Source organism: Mesoplodon mirus, assembly GCF_964341445.2.
Source record: "Mesoplodon mirus genome assembly, chromosome: 15".
NCBI classification, from domain to species: domain Eukaryota; kingdom Metazoa; phylum Chordata; class Mammalia; order Artiodactyla; family Ziphiidae; genus Mesoplodon; species Mesoplodon mirus.
The window spans coordinates 33,979,592-33,995,170 of record NC_138991.1 but is presented as its reverse complement, the minus strand read 5'-3'; positions in this window follow the sequence as shown (position 1 = coordinate 33,995,170).

The window sequence follows — 15,579 nt, the reverse complement described above, 5'->3', positions numbered from 1 at the left end:
TCTGTGTGATGATCCATGTAGCTTTCCAGGCTGTGTGCAGGGTCCTCTGTGTTACCTCATCCTGTCCTCACTGGGACCCTCCAAGGGAGGTACTGTTACTACCCCCACTTTACAGATGAGAAAACCGAGGCTCAGGGAAGAGAAGTCATCTACACCACAGTCGACTCCAGAGCCTGTGTCTGTAGTTCCTGCTTCTGTCATATTCACAAGTTTCATCTTTGTGAGACTGAGACTTCCTCTCTTGTCAGCCTCCTTTTCATGCCACCAGGATGCATTTCAGCTCCTGGTCAATCTGACAAATGCTGATTGGGCTTCTAGGAGATGAGAGCAGAGGGATGAGGACTGGGGATCAAAGGCTGACCCCCGACCTTGCTGAGCTCCCAGGCTGGGAGAAGTGAAGGATACCCAGAAGAATGGGACCAGGAGGTCATTGTCTGCACTTCCCCTCAGAGCAGTGTGCTGGTAAGTGTTCACCAAACCATCTCCAGAAAAGGAGTCCTGATTTGTAGGCTTTTCCAATTTCCAAGTGTCAAGTTAACTATTGTATGGACTGACTGTTTGTGTGCCCCTCTCACCCCAAATCCATATGTTGAAGCCCTAACCCCCAGTGTGGCTGTATTTGGAGATGCGCCCCTAAGGAAATGCTTAATGTTGAATGAGGTCATGAGGAGGGGGCCCTGGCCCAATAGGAGTAATGTCCTCATGAGAAGTGACCCCAGAGTGCCCCCTCTGCCTCCTCCACGAGTCTGCACTCAGAGGCCATTGTGAACACAGGGCAAGAAGGCAACCGCCTACAAGCCAAGGGGAAGAGGCCTCAGAGTGAAACCTACCTTGTCAGCACCTGGATCTTGGGCTTCCCACCCTCCAGAACTGTGAGATATAAATTTCTGTTTTTTAGCCACTCTGTCTGTGCTATTTTGCTCTGGCAGCCTGAGCAGATAATACGACTACCAATGTGAAATCACTGACTGTGAGTCAGGAGGAAATGTACAGCATGTGTCATTGTACAGCCTTCCCATCATGTGGTTACAATAGCACAGGAGCCTCGAGAGCAGACGTAGTAGTGAAATATGGTGAAATAAGTAGGAAATGATGAGCTTCCCTCATTTTTAATATAATTTATTTAATTGTAAGTTTATATTATTTTATTTTTTCTTGATTAATATTTTTTGTTGTGTAAAATATACATAACATAAAATTTACCATTTTAACCATTTAAGTGTACAGTTCACTGGCATTAAGTACACTCACACTGTTGTCTACGTATTATTTAATTTTTAATAATGGCTGTGTTTAACAACTGGCTTGCAACATTCCCCCAAATTTAACAATCAGCTCTAGCACATCCCTGTCTGTGGGGTCTCCCCAGCAATCCTCAGGTTGCTTGGCAAATTTAGGATAAAAAGCCACAAAATTGTCTTATTTATGTGTATTTCACAGAATTCAAATTTATGATAAATTATGATTGATATATAAATCCTCCTTTTTCTTTCTCTTTCCCCTCCCTCCCTCCCCTTCCTCCCTCCCTCCCTCCCTTTCCCTCTCTTTGTAATACCTTTTTAGTAATCTCTCACTCTGAAAGGCTGATAATTTGCTTCCAAGTCCTGAATTGGCAAATGGATCTCAGTTAAGGTCCTGAACACTGGATGCAGTTCATCACAGCCCACAAAACTTCACGTCATTGCATGTCACTGGTCCCTGGTATTTATCTGTTTTTGGTTTAAGACAACAGAAATTTATTCTGTCACAATTCTGGAGGCCAGAATCCACCATCGGGATGTCATCAGGGTCATATGCCCTCTGAAGCCTCTCAGAGAGGATGCTGCCCTGCCTCTTGAGCTGCTGATGCTCCTGGCAATCCTCAGCATTCCTTGGCTTGTAGACGCATTGCTTCAATCTCTACCTCCCCTGTCTATTTTTTAGTGTTACTATTGGGCTTCATTACATTCCTGATTCACAAAACTGGACCAATGGCTCTAGAGTGATCCACTGAAGGACAAAACAAAATTGTGATGAAAAGAGTTAACACTGAAATGAACACAAGCATGTGAGGGCAGATGAGACGCCAGGGGAGCAGGGAGGGAGTTTGTATCTGCAGAGATGAGTGAGTGAGGGTGGTGACACCAAGGACCGAAGGAGAGAAAGGCATCTCCAAAATCCAGGGATGATATCTGAAAATTGGGAGTGGCCCACACCTCCAGTGCTTGTGCCCAGGACACAATCTGTCATGGGACTTTATTAAACTGTGATCTCTGTAGAAAATTAATTAGGTACAAACAAAAAACAATGTTCCTCAGTACAAATTGGTGAATTTTGTTTCTAAAGGTGAAGAAGGTGGGACTTCCCTGGTGGCACAGTGGTTAAGAATCCGCCTGCCAGTGCAGGGGACACGGGTTTGATCCCTGGTCTGGGAAGATCCCACATGTCGCGGAGCAACTAAGCCCATGTGCCACAACTACTGAGCCCACATGCTGCAACTACTGAAGCCCACACACCTAGAGCCGGTGCTCCGCAACAAGAGAAGCCACTGCAATGAGAAACCTGTAAACTGCAAGGAAGAGTAGCCCCCGCTCGCTGCAACTAGAGCAAAGCTTGTGCGCAGCAACGAAAGATCCAACGCGGCCAAAAAAAAAAAAAAAAAAAAAGGTGGAGAAGGTACCAAACCTTGAGGCATTACTCAGCTGTGCTTCCTGTAGCCTAACAGGGTAAAGTCCTCCTGTTGGGCCTCTGATGATAGGGCTGCCGCAATGTGCCGGATGTCTCCCCTTTTCCCTCCCGCGCCTACCCTGTGTGCTTGTCACCCTTGCCCTTACCCGGGGGTTGATGGACTATTGCCCCATTGTGCTCAGACAATGGGAGCAGCAGAAGGATCCTGATCAGAGGGAGGGAGGACAGTGAGGTCATCGAGGGGGTGTCTCCTGGCCCCTCCTGGGTGTGGCCCCCAGGGTGTGGTCAGGTCCACTGCGGGCTGGTCACCTTCCTTGTGGACCATAGGCTTGTCCCTACCAGTCATGGGTCCCTGGCCCAAGCACAACCAGAGGCCCACATGCCTTATGTCAAAATATTTGAGTCTGCTCATAATTTGCTTAGTGAGAGATGTGCTCTATCTCTGCCTTTCGAAGTAGATCATCTTAATACAAAACTAAGAAATATGTCTTTGTACCAGTGAAAGTTAGCAAAACAGAAACAACTGTATTTAAGTATTATTGCGTGAGCCTCCAGTTTCTGTTAATATGTTGCTGATATTTGCAAGACTTTTAAATTAAAGACATACGGAATTCTTAAATTATTACATATTTATTTTGTGAAATTTATTTTTTTTCTTCTCCCAGTAAAATCACTAATTATGTTGTTACAATCAATACTTCACATAACTTGTTTTCCATTAACAGTAATGCCAAATTAGACAACATTTCTTGAATCATTGTAGTTCGGAGGTGGTTTTGGTTTATTCATTTCCGTTTGGAGAAACTTCTCTCTGTTGTGGCAGCCCCAACTAGGATCATCAATACTTTTCTTAAAGGAACACTTAGATTGGGAAATGTCACACATTTAATGCGACATGTTCATGTGGTGCGGTGTGGTCACATATCAGAAGTTATTATTGCAGAAAATATTACAAAGTGTTTTTATTTCATGATCTAAATTATCAATTATGCCATGATTTTAATCACTTTAAAAAGCAACATTGGTAGCTTGCTTTATGCATATGTCAAACCCATATATATTATATATTTTATATATGTATATATATACTGTATATATATATGTTCACACCCAGGCATGTATATAGATATATAATAGGACTTGTTTTAAGTTCTTCCGTGCCATGTACAACTGTTATGCACAGCGTGTTAATTCGTGAGCATCTCTGGAGCCAGGAATTGGAACATGGAAAGAAGAAGGTAGGTAGTGGGTGTTTGGCACGGTTGGGGGGCAGTTACTTGTTATACAAAAATCGATTGCCTGCAAGTTATCTGAGGGAAAGACTTCACAAGTTAATTTGTCTTTTCTGTCAGTTTGTACTCCTCTGCTGTTTCCTTCACACAGGCCCATGCACTGACAGTCCTCAATGTCAACAAGGGCACGACCCCCAGGTCCTTACGGCATTTGGGTCCTGTCCCCTTTGCGTCAGGACACGGGGTGAGCTGTGGGGAGAAGTACTTCTCTGGGCCCAGAAGGGTGTTAGTCATGAGTTCCCTCTTCACAGCTCCCAGGTTGCCCTGGGCCAGCAGTGGGGGGCTGGATTCCAGTGACCCAGGTGTTCATGTGTCTTCTATGAATTCACTTGTGTGTTTGTTTGTTTATTTATTTATTTATTAAAAAATATTTACCGGGACTTCCCTGGTGGCGCAGTGGTTAAGAATCCACCTGCCCATGCAGGGGACATGGGTTCGAGCTCTGGTCCAGGAAGATCCCACATGCCACGGAACAACTAAGCCCATGCACCACAACTACTGAGCCTGTGCTCTAGAGCCCGCGAGCCACAACTACTGAGCCCACGTGCCACAACTACTGAAGTTCACATGCCTAGAGCCCGTGTTCTGCAACAATGAGAAGACTGTGCAATGCAACTAAGAGTAGCCCCTGCTTGCCGCAACTAGAGAAAGCCCGTGCACAGCAATGAAGACCCAATGCAGCCAAAAAATTAATTAATTAATTAAATTTTTATTTATTTATTTGGCTGCACTAGGTCTTAGTTGTGGCATGTGGGATCTAGTTCCCTGACCAGGGATCGAACTCTGGTCTTCTGCACTGGGAGCTCAGAGTCTTAACTACTGGACCACCAGGGAAGTCCCTCACTTGTGTGTTTATGTTCAAGGCTTTCCAGAGCCTGGGGCCAGGGTAGGATCCCTCTTGCCTGAATGAAGCAGCCTTCTCCCCACAGCACACACTCTCCCCCTCCCCCTCCCCCTCCCCAGGACTGCAGGTATAAAAGCAGACTTGTTGGACTGGCCTGAGGCCACCACCCTGTCTCTTAGCGTGCTTCTATACCCTGCCACCCCTTCCTCTCTAAGCATCCCTTTCTTCAGCTCTGTTCCAACTGCCTTCATCTGAGAGAGCCACCTGTTTCCAGCCAAGACCCACCCGCTTCATGTCCAAGTCTGAATTCACTGTTGGCAAATGTGTGGTAGATAGAAAGGGAGACATGATCAGCAGATTTTTTAAAATATATTTATTTATTTATTTATTTATTTGGCTGTGTTGGGTCTTCATTGCTGCACACAGGCCTTCTCCAGTTGCAGCGAGCGGGGGCTACTCTTCATTGTGGTGCGTGGGCTTCTCATTGCGGTGGCTTCTCCTGTTGCGGAGCATGGGCTCTAGGTGTGCGGGCTTCAGCAGTTGTGCCTCGTGGGCTCTAGAGCGCAGGCTCAGTAGTTGTGGCCCACTGGCTTAGTTGCTCCACAGCATTTGGGATCTTCCTGGACCAGGGCTCGAACCTGTGTCCCCTGCATTGGCAGGCGGATTCTTAACCACTGCACCACCAGGGAGGCCCTGATCAGCACATTTTTGTCCTATTTTTTGCTGAAAAACCCCCGCTGCATGATAGCTGAGCCGCAATGTAGACTGGAAAATGTAGACAGGAAGGAAAGGGGTCTACAGTCAACCAAAGAAATGGCAACTGTATTTCTTCATTCTTGGATCTGAAGTGTACCGGGTAAAGTAAATCCTTATGACTGTGTAACAAACAGCCCAAGATGCCAGTGGTTGAGCACAATGAAAGTTCCGTCCTGGATCCTATAACATTCCAGTGTGGATGTTCCTGGTCAAAGGCTTCCTGGGCATCTCTCCTCCCATCAGTGATTCTGGGACCCAGGCTCCTTCTGTCTCACAGCTTCACCTCCTCTGGTTCCTTAGGGTCCTCTCCATTCACCTGGCAAATGAGAGACAGAGCTTGGAGGATTGCACAAGAGGGTTTTACAGCACTTCTTGTGGAGGTTACATACTTCACTTTCTTCTACACTGCATCGGCCAGAAATCAATTGCCTGACCCACCCCCATCTGTATGAGAGGCTAGGAAATGTGTTTAGATGTGGAAACAGTATTAGAGTGAGGCAAGCGAGGCACTCATCTCAGACTGAAGGTTTCAGGGGATGCCAAAAAAACTCAGTAGGTTTTGAGTGTCTTGTTGATGTTTGCTTCCATTAAAGCCAGGAAGGTAAAATTATAATAAATTCTGGTTTTTGTATAAATAAAGTCTTTAAACTTAAAATAGTGTTGTGAGTTTTAATAGACCTCCTTTTCAATTTTTCAATATTTTTGCCAACTCTTTAGTATTCTGTTAAAAATTATCCATTAAAAATACATGTAAGCATGTACATAGGGGCCCACACTTCTCTCTGTCTGGTAGGAAATGTATCTAGATCTTGAGGAACACGTAAGAGTCTCTGCCAAATCCCCCTACTTTATTCTCATCCTTTACTTATTTTATTCTTCATCTTTCTTCTTTAATAATGAATGCCTTTAAGCAGGACACTTTCCTCTGCATACATGCTCATTGTGTCCAAGGTTTTGGTGTTGTGTTTTCCTTCTTATTGCTTCCTAAGGGGTTTGTTATTTCTCTTTTGATTTCTTTTTGATCCAAGAGTTATTTAAGAGTGCACCTCTTTATCTCCCAGTGTATGTAGTTAAGATTTTTTGGTCCCATTAAAATAAATCAGCCTTATTGAGCTATGAGTCACATACCATACGGTTCACTCATTTGTTTTTTATTTATTTCAAAAATTTTTTTGTCATTCAACAAGTGTGCCTGCTGTCTTTATTTTTCTTAATTAATCTTTATTGGAGTATAGTTGATTTACAATGTTGTGTTAGTTTCTGTTGTACAGCAAAGTGAATCAGTTATACATATACATATATCCACCCTTTCTTAGATTCTATTCCCATATAGGTCATTACAGAGTATTGAGTAGAGTTCCCTGTGTAGTAGGTCTTTATTAGTTAGCTATTTTATATATAGTAGTGTCAGTTCACTCACTTCAAGTGTATAATTCTATGGTTTTGGTATACATTATTAATTTTTAAAACTTGTGGTAAAATATACATAACAAAATTTTCTGTTTTAGCCTTTTTTTTAGTGGCATTACTTACACTCACAATGTTGTACAACCATCACCACTATCTATTTACAAAACTTTTCCACTACCCCAGACAAAAACTTCTTTCTTTTGCATGTAGATATCCAATTCTCCCAGCACCATTTACTGAAGGAAACTTGTGTAGTTTTTTAATCGTTGCTCTAGGGATTATAATATATGTACTTAATTTTTCAGTTCAGTTAAAATTAATATTTTACCACTTCAAGTGACATGAAGAAAACTTACAACCATAGAGTTCTCTTTACCCTTCACTTTATGTTGTAATTATCATATGTATTAAACTTATAATCATGGAAAATCTCACCAGTAATGTTATAATTTTTGCTTTTGATAGTCATATATATTTTAAAGAATTTAAGGGGAGGGCTTCCCTGGTGGCGCAGTGGTTGAGAGTCTGCCTGCCGATGCAGGGGACACGGGTTCGTGCCCCGGTCTGGGAAGATCCCACATGCCACGGAGCGGCTGAGCCCGTGAGCCATGGCTGCTGAGTCTGTGCGTCCGGAGCCTGTGCTCTGAAACAGGAGAGGCCACAGCAGTGAGAGGCCCGCGTACCGCAAAAAAAAAAAAAAAAAAAATTTAAGAGGAGAAGATAACCTCTTCTATTCACCTAGATAATTACAATTTCTGTTGCTCATCCTGCATCCCTGAAGTTCCAAGTTTCCCTGGGGTATCGTTTCTCTTCCCCGTGAAGAACTTCCTTTAGAATCTCTTTTAGAGCAGGTTTGCTGGCCGTGAGTCCATTCAGTTTTCTTTCATTTGAGAATATGTACTTCGTCTTCATAACTGAAGGATGTTTTTGCTGGATGTAGAATCTGGGTTGACAGCGCTTTTCATTCAGCACTTTAAACATGTAGTTCTGCTGTCTTCTTGTCCTCCAGGCTTTCTGATGAGAAATCTGCATGTGTTTCAATTATTGTCCCCTGTGTGTCATGCTTTGTGATTCTCTGGCAGCTCTCAAGATTTCTCTCTTTATCTTTAGTTTTCAGTGGTTTGATTATGATGCATATGGAGATGGTTTTGAGTTTATCCTGTCTGGAGTTCAATGAGCTTCTTAAATCTTTAAATTGATCTCTTTCAAGTATTTGAGAAGTTTGCAGCCATTGTTTGTTCAAACATTGTTTTCTGCATTGATCTCTATCTCCTCTTCTTCCAGAATTCCGATGACACATATGTTAGACCTTTTTATTTTGTCCCCTGGGTCTCTAAGGCTCTGTTCATTTCTATAAATCTTATTTTTCCTGGCTGTTCAAGTTGGATAGTTTCTTTTGATCTGTTTTTAAGTTTACTGACTCTTTCCTCTGTCATCTCAATTCTGCTACTGAACTCTTCCAATTAGCTTTTTGTTTCAGCAAGATCATGTCTGTCAGCTTTAAAGTTTTCATTTGGCTCTTTCTTATGGGTTATATTTTCTGCTAGGATGTTTGTCTTTCCATCCATTTCAAGACTGTTCACCTTTATTTCATGGAACAAGTTTGTCATCGCTGTGTTAAAGTCTTTGTCTAACAATTCTAACAATTGTGTCATCTCGAGGTGTGCGTCTTTTGCCTTGTGGGTTGTTGAGATTTTCCTGTTTCTTTCTATCTCAAGTAATTTTGGACTACATCCTGGACATTTTAACTATTGCTCTATGAGATGCTGGGTCCTATTACAATCTTCGGAGAGTGTTGATTTCTCTGTTTTGGCAGCAAGTTGAGCTGACTAACTTCAGCTCAAAGTCCCAACATGCCTTCTGTGGGCTGTGATTCCAAAGCCATTTCCATTTTCAAAAACTTGGCTGTGGAGTTTGGATCTGTCCTGTGTGTGCATCCCACCCCCTTCCTCTCCTTCTCCGCCTGCCCCTCCACTGCCCATGGGCCACCCTGGGACTGAGTGGGGATCTACAGCACAGTTTAGTTCTTGAAGCCTTTAGTATGTTTTTAGGATCAGTTCCATGTATGTGTATCTTGGACATGGGCTCCATATGCAGCTGATGGAATTCCTCTTTCAAGCTTCCTCCTCTTAAAGATAGAAAGCTGAGATTTTAGCTTCCTCATCACTTCTTGCATGCACTTCTTGTAACTACATCTGCCTTTAGGGGAAGCAGTGAGAGGGAGGGGAGAGAGAAAAGCAAGGGGGGTGTCTCCCAGGCTCTTTCAACAACAAGGGCTCTCTTTCCTAGTTTCTGTGGTCAGGGAGAAGGATTTTTTTCTCTCTCCTAGTTTCTGTCAGGGTGAGCATGGCTGCCGCTGCAGCTGGGTTGCATGAGAGTGCATCTTTGGGTCTTACCTCGGGGCAGAGCTGGGTAGGATCACAAAATAAAGCCAGGGTTCTCCTCCTACTCTGTAGTCATCCTCTGATCGGAGAAGGAGGGTTTTTGTTGGAGCTTTTTCTTCCTGTGCATGCTATGCAGTTCTGGGATTCAGGATGCTCTGAGTCTGAGCTGAGAGATATGGGAGGAAATCAAACCAAACCAAACCATAAACTCACTGCCATACCTTTCCATGAGTTTTGTTTTCTCTCTCCAATCTGTCTGCTACTCCTTACTTTTCAGGGCCCTCCAATTGTTGCTTCATGTATTCGTCCAGGGTTTTAGTTGTAATCAGTGGGGGAGATATAGGGTGGAGTGTATTTACTCATCTTAACCAGACCTGGGACTCCTACCTTGATATTTTCTTTTTTTTTTTTTTTAACATCTTTATTGGAGTATAATTGCTTTACTACCTTGATATTTTCAATCCCACAAATTAGACATCATTGGTACTGTTTTATAAGCTCAGTATTACTTTTTTTTGAATTTTATTTTATTTTTTTAATTTAATTTAATTTTTTTATACAGGTACTTTTTTTATACCACCACCACTCCCCCCCACCACCGTTTGCCCTTGGTGTCCGTACATTTGTTCTCTACATCTGTGTATCTATTTCTGCCTTGAAAACCGGTTCATCTGTACCATTTTTCTAGATTCCACATACATGCATTAATATACGATATTTGTTTTTCCCTTTCTGACTTACTTCACTCTGTATGACAGTCTCTAGTCCATCCTCGTCTCTACAAATGACCCAATTTCATTCCTTTTTATGGCTGAGTAATATTCCATTGTATATGTGTACCACATCTTCTTTATCCATTCTTCTGTCGATGGGCATTTAGGTTGCTTCCATGACCTGGCTATTGTAAATAGTGCTGCAATGAACATTGGGGTGCATGTGTCATTTTGAATTATGATTTTGTCTGGGTATATGCCCAGTAGTGGGATTGCTGGGTCATATGGTAATTCTATTTTTAGTTCTTTAAGGAACCTCCATACTGTTCTCCATAGTGGCTATATCAATTTACATTCCCACCAACAGTGCAAGAGGGTTCCCTTTTCTCCACACCCTCTCCAGCATTTGTTGTTTGTAGATTTTCTGATGATGCCCATTCTAACTGGTGTGAGGTGATACCTCATTGTAGTTTTGATTTGCATTTCTCTAATGATTAGTGATGTTGAGCAGCTCTTCATGTGCCTCTTGGCCATCAATGGAACAGGATAGAAAGCCCAGAGATAAACCCACGTACCTATGGTCAATTAATCTATGACAAAGTAGGCAAGGATATACAAGGGAGAAAAGATAGTCTCTTCAATAAGTGGTGCTGGGAAAACTGGACAGCTGTATGTAAAAGAATGAAATTAGAACACTACCTAATACCATACACAAAAATAAACTCAAGGGCTTCCCTGGTGGCACAGTGGTTGAGAGTTTGCCTGCTGATGCGGGGGACGCGGGTTCGTGCCCCGGTCTGGGGGGATCCAGCGTGCCGTGGAGCGGCTGGGCCCGTGGGTCATGGCCGCTGGGCCTGCGCGTCTGGAGCTTGTGCTCCGCAACGGGAGAGGCCACAGCGGTGAGAGGCCCGCGTACCACCAAAAAAAATAATAATAATAATAAATAAACTCAAAATAGATTAAAGACACAAATGTAAGACCAGACACTATAAAACTCTTAGAGGAAAACATAGGAAGAACACTCTTCGACATAAATCACAGCAAGATCTTTTTTGACTCACCTCCTAGAGTAATGGAAATAAAAACAAAAATAAACAAATGGGACCTAATGAAACTTAAAAGTTTTTGCACAGCAAAGGAAACTATAAACAAGATGAAAAGACAACCTTCAGAATGGGAGAAAATATTTGCATATGAATCAACAGAAAAAGGATTAATCTCCAAAATATATAAATAGCTCATGCAGCTCAATATTAAAAAAACAAAGAACCCAATCAAAAAATGGGCAGAAGACCTAAATAGACATTTCTCCAAAGCTCTGTATTACTTCTGATTTACCTACATCCTTGCTTCTTTTTTCTCACCATTCATTCCCTTTTGCACCTCAGACCTTACTTCTTTCTGTTACTTTTATTTTGTCTGTAAATGTGTTTATTTTGCTAGTGTTCTTGAAAATAATTTATCTGTGTAAATAATTCTAGGTTGACTTTTTTTTCTTAACAGTTTAGAGATAACACTGTACTTTCTTTTTTTTAAAATTAATTAATTTATTTATTTTTGGCTATGTTGGGTCTTCGTTTCTGTGCAAGGGCTTTCTCTAGTTGTGGCAAGCGGGGGCCACTCTTCATCGCGGTACGCGGGCCTCTCACTGTCGTGGCCTCTCTTGTTGTGGAGCACAGGCTCCAGACGCGCAGGCTCAGCAGTTGTGGCTCACGGGCCCAGCCGCTCCACGGCATGTGGGATCCTCCCAGACCAGGGCTCGAACCCGTGTCCCCTGCATTAGCAGGCAGACTCCCAACCACTGCGCCACCAGGGAAGCCCTGTACTTTCTTTTGGGTTCCAGTGAGGAGGTAGCTGGCTCATTCTGTAGATACTGATTTTTCATTTTGCCTGCTATTAACATCTCCTCTTTGTCTTTGGTATTTTACAGTTGGACTAGAATGTTTATAGTTGTGGACTTCTTTTTATTTATTATGCTTGCTTGGTGAATTTATTGGGCTTCCTGAAAATTCATTGTCTTGTCAAATAGTGCATATTTCCTATTTTCTCTAATCTCTCTTTCTGAAGTCGTATTATTAGACACAGCAGAATTAAAAAAATTTTATTGGAGTATAGTTGATTTACAATGTTGTGTTAGTTTCAGGTGTACAGGAAAGTGAATCAGTTATACATATACATATATCCACTCTTCTTTAGATTCTTTTCCCATATAGGCCATTACCGAGTATTGAGTAGTGTTCCCTGTGCTATACAGTAGTTAGACACATCAGACTTTTTTACTCTTTTATGTTTGACTTTTTTTTCCTTCATATTTTCCCTCCCTGTGCATCCATGCTGCATTCTGACAATGTCTTTGGACCTATCTTAAGCCAACCCACAAATTTTATCTCCAGCTGTATTTAATTTGCTGTTTAATGTACCCATTTACTCTTTTATTTCAATTTTTATATTTTACATTTGTAGAGTTTCTATTTGTGTTTTTTTCCCCCAAATATGCCTGGTCAGTTTTACATTCCCTTGTTTCATCATACTTCCAATATCTTCTTTTATTTCTTTAAACCTATTGATTTATGAACAATGCCATCTATTACTAATATCAGCAGTCTTTGAAGACCTAACTTTGCAGTTGTTTCTGTAGTTCTTTTGCTCATGATCACTTGTTTTGTTGTGTTTTTAAATTGATATTTCATCTTACTTGGAACTTAATCTGTGGGAATTCTTTGAGACCTAGATGTAAGTGCCTTCCTCCAGAGGGGATCTGTGTTTACATTGCTGGGTGCAGGTATACTACCTATCGAGGGTCACTTTAAATGAAAATTTCAGCTTTGTATTTTTTAAGGCTCACAGGCACTGTGAATTCTGGCCTAAACCCTTGAGAGTGTGGGTGAAGGTTAGGGACGCTCTGGAAGATATTTTTCATGCTTTTCTCTAAAGCTATGCCTGAAGAATCAATCTCCACTAACTCCCCCTTCATGGCAGTTCTTTTTCTTCTGGCTCACTGTCAGAGGGTCAGTGATTTAGGGGTCCTAGCTTTATGCAGAGGTCTCGTCTGATCTCCATCCTGCTCTGGCCCAGGCTTTGTCTCTTGTCATCAGAGATTTGGAGGCTGGCTAAAGCCCAGGCTTTACCTTTGGGCCCCTGGGGTCTGGATGATTGATGCAAGGTATCTTCCAGGATACATTCATTTGCAACTTGCCTCTTATTCTTGCGATATTGTGATTGATAAGAAATATATATATTTGGTGATTGGGATGACCAAAACATATTTCTCATATATATGTGGTTTTCCTCCACAGTTCCTGACTCGCAGCTCCCAAAACCCTTGGAAATTCCTGAGCCATAAGAGCAATAGGAGCATTTTTTGTTATAATATTTGGTCTCTTATCCTCAGTTCTTGAAATTGTTTCAGAGCCATAAAGGTGAAATGGGCATCTTGTTATTCATAACAAGCCCCTTTTCACCACAGCTGGGTTTATATTAATGAGGTGACTTTTAGAAAGCACCACAGGATGGGGGCTGGTTGCCAGGGGAATGAACCATGACCTCACCCCCTGATTTCTGTGGCGAGCAGAGGGGTTGGAGGTTGAATTAATCACCAATAACCAAAATTTAATCATACTTATGTAATGAATGCTCCATAAAACCACAAAAGGATGGGGTCTATAGGGCTTCTGGGTTGGTGAACATGTGGGGGTGGATGGGAGAGTGCTCCAAGACAGCATGCGAGATACCTGCCCTTTCCCCTACCTTGCCCTAGCATCTTCTCCATCTGGCCATTCCTGAGTTACATATCCTTTGGTAATAAACTGGTGATCTGGGAAGCAAAATGTTTCTCTGAGTTCTGTGAGCCGATCTAGCAAATTAATCAAACCTGAGGATGTTGGCGCCTCTGATCTATAGCTGATGGGTCAGGAGCCCAGGTGACAACCTGAACTTGTGATTGGCGTCTGAAGTGGTGGTATGGTGGGAGAGGTAGTCTTGCAGGACTGAGTCCTTACCCTGTGGAATCTGACCTTGTCTCGAAGTAGATAGTGTCAGAATTGAGTTATTCTCAGCTGGTGTCTGAACATTGCTTGGTATGTGGGGAAAACCCTCACACCACACTCATTGGAATTGGGGTCAGAACCATTTTTAACTTTACACCATGATTTTCAGAGGTTTATCCAGTGTTGATAGATGAACTGGTGTTCATTCATTTTAAATGCTGTTAAGGGGCTTCCCTGGTGGCACAGTGGTTGAGAGTCTGCCTGCCGATGCAGGGGACACGGGTTCGTGCCCCGGTCCGGGAAGATCCCACATGCCGCGGAGCGGCTAGGCCCATGAGCCACGGCTGCTGAGTCTGCGCGTCCGGAGCCTGTGCTCCGCAACGGGAGAGGCCACAACAGTGAGAGGCCCACGTACCGCAAAAAAATTTTTAAATAAATAAATAAATAAATGCTGTTAAATATTTCAATGTGAATATTTACCATGATCCACTTATTCATTCTCCTATTGATGGACACTTACATTATTCTGAGTCTTTGACTATTGTAAATAATGCTGTAATAAACATTTTTTTCCATGTTTCTTTGGGTATGTGTGCAAGAGTTTCTCTAGTGTATATACCTAAAAGTGGAATTTCTGGGTCACAGAGTATGTGCACTTTGAAATTTTGGCGATTATATCTAATTGTTCTCCAAGCAATACCAAGACACACACCCACCACTGTTCACTTTGCCTCCAACATTTAAATTTTTACCAATCTGATGTGTGTGAAAATGACGATTTTCATTGACTTGTCCTTGATTGCTAGAGAGAAGAGCATGTCTCATGTTTCGCTCATTTTGGTTTTCTCTTCTGTGAACTGCCTCTTTGTATTTATCTTGTGAATATTGGAAACCAAGGGTAATCATTAGTTAGATCCATTACACCTGTAACCTGCACTCACTGATCAAGCTCACTTTAACTGTTGCTGCAGAAGGTTTGCATGTCTTCCAAGCTTCATGCAGCCTAAGTAATAAAGATATTTGCCCAAGTTGTTTTTCAAGTAACTTGGAGTCAGCTGTGTCCAGTTCGAGCTTGAGCCAGATGAAACTGACTACTGACCCTCCAACTGGGCATGCGTGAGTATCCACTCAGGGACCTTTAGATGCCAGAGGGCCCAAAACTCCACCATCAGAGCATGGTAACACCATCATTTTCTGAACATGTGTCCCATGAAGAAGCCACAGCTTAGCTGCACCTGTGCAGAAGGACAATTGCCTCACTTTTTCTTTTCTCCAATCACCTTTTCACCTTTCCCCGTGCCCTCCATGCCTCAGCTTTATCCCATCAATATCCTGTGCCCCTCCCCTTCCGGGAGACAGATTTGAGATCCATTCTCCCCTCTCCTGTCTTGGCCGCCTCGTGAATACAGTTTTACTCTGCTGCAAACTTTGGCATCTCAGTGTTTGGCCTGTTGCCTGTCCAGCGAATGAGCCAGGTTTGGTAACGTAGTTTCCTATTTCTAAATTGGTTTGCCATTCATTAGATAT